This window comes from Gymnogyps californianus, unplaced genomic scaffold (genome assembly GCF_018139145.2).
Source record: "Gymnogyps californianus isolate 813 unplaced genomic scaffold, ASM1813914v2 HiC_scaffold_38, whole genome shotgun sequence".
Lineage (NCBI taxonomy): Eukaryota > Metazoa > Chordata > Aves > Accipitriformes > Cathartidae > Gymnogyps > Gymnogyps californianus.
Genome location: NW_026114268.1, coordinates 211,793 through 218,579, shown reverse-complemented (window position 1 = coordinate 218,579; position 6,787 = coordinate 211,793). Strand labels below are relative to the sequence as shown.

At 54.4% G+C, this 6,787-nt stretch overlaps 1 pseudogene; it reads right to left on the bottom strand.

Annotated features, from left to right (window-relative positions):
- Nucleotides 1-4,904: 4,904 nt before the first annotated feature.
- On the bottom strand, nt 4,905-5,881 carry LOC127028632 (olfactory receptor 14J1-like; annotated as a pseudogene).
- Between the last annotated feature and the right edge of the window lie 906 nt (nt 5,882-6,787).

The following is a 6,787-nucleotide window of genomic DNA, read 5'->3' as shown; positions in this document are numbered from 1 at the left end:
TGGGATGGGGAGAGAATTGGAAGTGAAAACTGGTGGGATGAGATAAAAACTCTTTCATAATTTAAAAAACTAAATAAAGAAAGAAATTGTAAGGAAAAGAAAAAAATAACAAGAGAGAGAAAAATAAACCCCAGGACAGACAAGGGATGCAAATGAAGACAATTGCTCACCACCAACCGACCGATGATGCCCAGCCAGTCCCCGAGCAGCGGCCCCCCCGCCAACCTCCCCTCCAGCTTTTATTGCTGAGCATGACGTCATATGGTCTGGAATCTCCCTTTGGTCGGTTGGGGTCAGCTGTCCTGGCTGTGTCCCCCTCAACTTCTCGTGCACCCCCAGCCTACTCGCTGGTGGGGTGGCGTGAGGAGCAGAAAAGGCCTTGACGCTCTCCAAGCACTGCTCGGCAGTAACGAGAACATCCCTGAATTATCAACGCTGTTTCCAGCACCAATCCAAAACACAGCCCCATGCCAGCTGCTATGAAGAAAATTAACTCTTTCCCAGCCAAAACCAGCACAGCAATTTATATTATGATCTTCTCCACGATTTTTCCAGGTTCTGAGGTTAGACCTAGAGGTCTGTCGTTCCCTGGGTCTTCCCTCTTGCCCTTCTTGTAAATGGGAATACCATTGGCTAGCTGCCAGTCAGCAGGGACCTCCCCAGACTTCCCAGACCTTTGGGAGATGATCGAGAGAAGTCCTGCCGTGACATCCGCTAGCTCCTTCAGTACTCTGGCGTGAATCCTGTCAGGCCCCATGGGCTTGTCATAGAATCATAGAATGGTTTGGGTTGGCAGGGACCTCTAAAGGTCATCTAGTCCAACCCCCCTGCAATAAGCAGGGACATCTTCAACTAGATGAGATTGCTCAGAGCCCCGTCCAAGCTGACCTCGAATCTTTCCAGGGATGGGGCATCTACAGCCTCTCTGGGCAACCTGTGCCAGTGTTTCACCACCCTCATTGTAAAAAATTGCTTCCTTATATCTAGGCTGAATCTCCCCTCTTGTAGTTTAAAACCATTACCCCTTGTCCTATCGCTAAAGGCCCTACTAAAAAGTCTGTCCCCATCTTTCTTGTAAGCCCCTTTGAGTATTGAAAGGCCGCAACAGGGTGTCCCCGGAGCCTTCTCTTCTCCAGGCTGAACAACCCCAACTCTCTCAGCCAGTCCTCATAAGAAAGGTGTTCCATCCCTCTGATCATTTTTGTGCCCTTTTCTGGGCCTGCTCCAACAGGTCCATGTCTTTCCTGTACGGAGGACTCCACAGCTGGATGCATCTGGAGGCAATGTACCCATTTTCACAGCTGGAAACCTGGAAAACAATTCCGTGTTTCCATCCACTCTGGCTTTTCTCTTGATGATTTGAGGGAAAGCCCTCACGTTCCCCATGACCATGGAAGTAAGCCAAGTGCAAATATGGTCAGATCAAGTTCAGCCTTCTTGTCCCACTCCAGTCAGTCTTTTGCAGGTGAAGGGCTGCTTGGCAGACACCCCTGCACAGCCCTGGTCATGTCCTTGCCTTCACCTTGTGTTTTCTTTTTCCCTCTTTTGCCCCTCCCAGATTCTTCCCTTTGATCATGCTCACGCCCTCCCATACAAGTAGGCCACCGTCTGGTTAGCCTTTCCTCATCAGACAGGGTTTGTCTTGCTTTGAACCCTCGTGTGGTGTTTCTGGGATGGTCACCGGGGTAACCCCTCTCTTGGCTTGCAATGTCACTTAACCAGGATGTCCTCCTCAAGGCAGGCTCAGGCTTGACTGGAGGAAGAGCAACCTGAAAGAAAAGGGGCTGGGCATTACGAGGGATGCCATAGCAGCCAGTGGTGGTGATAAAGAGGAGTATGGCCATGTGCCTGCACTGGGAGGAGCGTGGCCACCCAGACCAGGGGAGTTGTCGATCCGTCTTGACTCAGCACTGGTGTGGCCACACCTGGAATAGTGTGTCCCGGAGTGGGGCTCCCCATTCTGGAGGAATGGCGAGAAACTGGAGATGATCCAGAGGAGGTGTGCCAAGATGGGGCTAGGGGCCGTGTGTGGGGAGGCTGAGAGACCTCGGCTTCTCAGGCCTAGTGAATCGGAAGATCTGGGAAGTGCAGGATCATGTAGCCCATGAGAGCTTGAAAATTGCCTGCCCGTCGGCATTGCCTCCAATTTTCTGCTGTAAGGAGCCCCTGGGGAGGCTTTGTCAGTAATGGCCCTCAGTGGGACCCAGGAATGCTTCAGGGTACTTTGGGTTTTGCTTCTGAGTTTGCCTTCTGGAGAGGTTTGTGCAAATCTCCTCTCAGCCTCTCAGGTTCATGGACTCAGCCCCAAATGCACCCTGGGGCTCAGTGCAACGCAGAAAGCCCTGATGTGCCTTTCTTTGTCTTCAGTTCTTCTTACTTTCCTTTTCACTGACATTAACTGACATCTGACAGGCCGACAGGCATTAAAACAAGGTCATCTGGTGTCTTGCGCAGAGCCCCATGACCCCCAAAACCTTCCCTGCCCAGGACTCCTCAGTCTTTGCACAGAGCGAGGCACACGGAGGTGTCGACCTCTCTTCACTGCTGTAGACGTTGGTTTAGACGGTCACTTACAGCACAGGAGGATTCATGCCCCATAAACATCTGCTCTGCTCCAGTTAGAAGCAGGGCCCAGCATCACAGGACCATAAGAGGGCTGAGGTTGGAAGGGACCTCAGGAAGTCTGCAGTCCAACCTGTCAGAGCAGGGTCAGCCCAAGTTGTTCAAGGCTTGATTCAGGGCGAGTTGGAAAACCCCCAAGGACAGAGACTGCACAACCTCTCTGGGTGACCTGTTCCAGCACTTGGCTGAGCTCCTGGGGAAAAAAGTGTTCCTTATGTCCTGGCTGAACCTCTCCTCTTCCACCTTCCACCCCTTGTCTTTTGTCCTGCCACCATGCACCACGGTGAAGAGACTGGCTCTGTATTCTCCATGACCTCCTCGTCGGTACTGGCAGGCTGGGATGAGGTCCCCGCCAGCCTTCCCTTCTCCGGGCTGGACAAGCCCAGCTCCCTCAGCCTCTCCTCACCGGCAGAGTGCTCCAGTCCCTGGCTGTCCTGAGGGCCCTCTGCTAAACCCACTCCAGCTTGCCAAGATCTTTCCCGAAGTGGGGATCGGAAATCGGGATGGAGGATTCCAGAGAATCCCTTCCCTCCATCGCCTGGCCGTGCTCCTGGTCGCACAGCCCAGGACGCTGGTGGCCTCCCTTGCTGCCAGGGCACACGGCTGCCTCCTGTCCAGCTCCCTGCCCACCAAGACCTTTCCCCCAGGGCTGCTGCCAGCCAGGCAGCCCCCAGCCTGTGCCATTGCCAGGGGAGTCCCCTGCAGGGGCAGACACTGGCGTTTGTCCTTGTGGGATTTCCTGAGGTTCCTGCCAATACGTGCTCTCCTCCTTCTTGAACCCCTTCATTGAGCACAGAGGCCTGGGAGACCTTTTCCGTAAAGGCTCAGGCAAAGGCGGCGTTGAGCCCCTCATATCATCAGTGTCTGCTGTTGTTATATCCCCCTCCCCATCCCACAGCAGCCCCGCATTTTCCTTGGTCAGCCCTGGTCTCTAACACAGCGATTGAAGCTCTTGTCTTTGCTCTTGACTTTTCTCGCAGCCACCAACTCCAGGCGGTCACCCCCTGGCAGCTGCTTCGTGGCTCCTGTCAGTGCCCTGTCCTGCACCGGCCCAGCCCCGCTGCCCCACACATGGTCCCATGGCCCCACTGTGCAGGCACGGCATGGGAAAGGGTGTATTTGGTGTGAGGAACAGTTTCTCCTGCATGATCCCCATGACAGCCCTTTGTGCCCTGTCCCGCTTCTGTTCCTCCTACTTGAGACAGCCTCCCCCAGGCCCTGGAACCTACGCAGCCCTATCCGCATCCCATGTGGGATTTCACAGACATCCCTGCTCCGGGGTCTGCCAGGGTCCGGGCCAGGAGAGAGGCCGGGCATGGCTAGCCATTCCCCTGATACAGGCACTGAACCCAGCAGGAGGATGGAGATGGCCTTACAACAAAACCCACCCATAAACCTGGGGTGAGCGGCCAGTGCTGGAAATGGCTGATGAGAGATGGCTGGTGGCCGGGTAGTGACGAAGGCCCTGCGCCACCTTCCTGGTCTGTTCATGCCGCCGAGGGCACAGACCAGCCTCCTCTCTCCTGCACTTGCATGTCTTCGATCCCTTCCACAAGCCCTGGCTCTGCACCACAAACTCCCTGGTGTGAGTCCTCACTCTGCATGGTCATGCACTATGAAATACACACTGATGTTTTTCTCTCCCAGGTACTTTCCAGCCCAGCCCAGTTCCCTCCAAGCTCTCCCACCTCCCCTGCCCTCTCTCCACCACCAATGCCCTCTCCCCAGCAAAGCCCAGTCGGGGCTGGCCCCACTGCAGGGTGCTCCGGGCAGTCGCACCACAGCCTCAGCCCCTCTGAAGGGCACAGCAGCTCCTGGGGGTCAGAGAGGAGTCAGCCCCATAGATGGGTGAACATGCATGGCAAAAGGAAAAGAAGGCACCCTGTGTCCCCTGCTTTCCTCTCCAGCACATCCTGAGAGGCTGCGGCCCCTCCATGCCATCCCATCTCCCCAGGCCAGCACAAAAGCCCTGGCCCTTGCAGTCCTCAAGAGCTCCAGGCACAGAGCAGCCATCCCGAAGCTGGTGCAGCCAGAAAGCTCTTTTCATCTCCCATTCATTCCTGCTACGCTGAGGATGGGTCTCAGACAAAAAAGTTGCTGCAGAATCATTTATTTCACTTAAATACAATGTGAGACTCCCCATTTACACAAAGTCTCTGGGTCACACAAGATGGGTGGATAGTTCAGTAGGAGAGGATGAATAATGACATTTCTTTGAAGACAACAACATCACAAGTGGAAAAGGAAAAAAAATGTAAGGAAGGAAAGACAGACTTGGCCTGTCATGACATACACTGGGAGCCCTTTGCAGAGGAAAGTAGGCAGTCTATGGCTGCTGAAAAACATCCAGTCATCAGTTTCCTCAGAGCATCCTTGAGCTCCTGGTTCCTTATGCTGTAGATGAAGGGGTTCAATGTCGGAGGCACCACCGAGTACACAACAGCCATCACCAGATCCAGGGATGGGGAAGAGATGGAGGGAGGCTTCAGGTAGGCAAATATGCTGGTACTGATAAACAGGGAGACCACGGCCAGGTGAGGGAGGCACGTGGAAAAGGCTTTGTGCCGTCCCTGCTCAGAGGGGATCCTCAGCACGGCCCTGAAGATCTGCACATAGGAGAAAAGAATGAAAACAAAATATCCCCAAAATAGAAAAGCACTAAAAGCAAGAAGACCAGCTTCCCTGAGGTAGGCGTCTGAGCAGGAGAGCTTGAGGAGCTGGGGGATTTCACAGAAGAACTGTTCCATGGCATTGTCTTCAGAAATTGGTAGTGAAAATGTATTGGCTGTGTGCAGCAGAGCATAGAGAAACCCAGTGCCCCAGGCAGCTGCTGCCATGTGGACACAAGCTCTGCTGCCCAGGAGGGTCCCGTAGTGCAGGGGTTTGCAGATGGCAACGTAGCGGTCATAGGCCATGATGGTGAGAAGAAAATACTCCGCTGACATTGCAAGAAAAAGAGAAAGATCTGGGCAACACATCCCAAGTATGAGATGGCCCTGATGTCCCAGAGGGAATTGGCCATGGATTTGGGCAGAATGGTTGAGATGGAGCCAAGGTCGAGGAGGGAGAGGTTGAGGAGGAAGAAGTACATGGGGGTGTGGAGGCGCTGGTCATAGGCTACAGCGGTGATGATGAGGCCGTTGCCTAAGAGGGCAGCCAGGTAGATGCCCAGGAAGAGCCAGAAGAGCAAGAGCTGCAGCTCCCGCGTGTCTGCGAACGCCAGGAGGAGGAACTGGGTGATGGAGCTGCTGTTGGACATCTGCTGCCTCTGGGCATGGGGGACTGTCATAGGAGGAAAAGGTATAAATAAGTTAGATCAGATTTCTCTGAACAAAATCCATTCAGTTTCTCACAGAAATCCCCAAACCGCCTCACCCCTTTCAGGGAGACTTTTGGCAGGTCCCTTTCATGAGCTGTGGTTGGTGCTGGCTGAGGGTGCCACTGGGAGAAGGGGGCTCTACCGTGGGCTCTGGAGGAGTCAGTCCTGCCCTACAGCAAGAGGTAAACAGGAACACGGGGCGATCTCACATGAAATCCACTCATGATACTGAAGAGCTTTTCAGCATTGCTGCTGCCAGTTCACCCAACTGCAGAGCAGAGCTGTGGGGATTTTGGTTTGTTTCTTCTGTTCCAGTGGCCCCACCACAGCTGAGAAGTGCTTTTAAGGCAGAAATCCTTGGCATTCCTGCTCCACTCAAAGGGAAAGCTTGAGGGTCCTGGGAGGCAAAGGGACTGTCCCACAGTGCAGAAGGAGGACAGCTGGTCTGTCCATCGGTCCTGGTCTCGGCTGCCCTGTGCTGGCAGTTCTTTGAGTCAGAGGACGATCACTCCCAGATGTTCCCCCGAGGAGAAACTGGATGCTGCTGAGAGCAGAGGAAGCCAGTTTCCAAGTGCAGACTGCCAAACCCCTCACCCCATCTCATCGTACCTGAGGAGGATCTCAGCTCTCCCCTCCCAGCCATGGACACAGAGGGCTCGTTGCAGCTGCCCACACACAGACAACGAGCAGCATTTCCACGGCCTTAGCAATGAAGTGTCTTCTCCGTGGGACTGCTAGATAACACAGAGCTGTCGTGGGAGAGCTGTGTGCTTCTGGAGGGCAGCCTGCAGCCCAGGAGGAACCCCCAGGGAAGGAGTCAAATATCCTAAATCTGGGGTGTCCTGA